The sequence below is a fragment of the Benincasa hispida genome, chromosome 7, assembly GCF_009727055.1.
Source record: "Benincasa hispida cultivar B227 chromosome 7, ASM972705v1, whole genome shotgun sequence".
Lineage (NCBI taxonomy): Eukaryota > Viridiplantae > Streptophyta > Magnoliopsida > Cucurbitales > Cucurbitaceae > Benincasa > Benincasa hispida.
The window spans coordinates 6,615,802-6,616,686 of NC_052355.1; positions in this window are offsets into that span (position 1 = coordinate 6,615,802).

Consider the following 885-nt stretch of genomic DNA (forward strand, 5'->3'; position numbering starts at 1 on the left):
CCATACTATCAATGATAGAAGTTGTGCAGCTTGTGTTTAAAGTTTGATCAACACAACAACCTTGTTGAAGAACACTTAATAACCTGTTGAAGAACTGACCCAAAGACTAGACGATTGCTTAACAAGTCCAAACGATCGTTTACAAAATACTATACGATCCTTAACAAGTCCAAACGATCATTTATAAAATACTATACGATCACTTAATCATTTACAAAATACTATACGATCGCTTAACAAGTCCAAACGATCATTTACAAAATACTATACGATTGCTTAACATGTCTAAACGATCATTGACAAAATACTATATGATCGCCTACCCAATTCTAGACGGTCACCTACCAAATGTTACACGATCGATGAGCTCGGCTACACAACGCTGAGTAACAAAATTCTATATGATCGCCTACCCAATGCTACACAATCGCCAACCACATGTTACACTATCGCCAACCAAATGCTACACGATCGCTTAGCTCTGCTACATGATCGCTGAGTAATAAATACTAAACGATCGCTTAAATTATCTACACGATCGCTGAGTTCCGCTACACAATCGCTGAGTAAAAAAATGCTATACGATCCCCTACCCAATGCTACACGATCGCCTACCAAATGCTACACGATCACTTAGCTCTGCTACACAACGCTGAGTAACAAAATGTTATACGATCGCCTACCCAATGCTACACGATCGCTTAGATCTGCTACACAACGCTGAGTAACAAAATGTTATACGATCGCCTACCCAATGCTACACGATCGCCTACCAAATGCTACACGATCACTTAGATTTGCTGCACAACGCTGAGTAACAAAATTCTATACGATCGCCTACCCAATGCTACACGATCGCCTACCAAATGCTACACGATCGCTTAG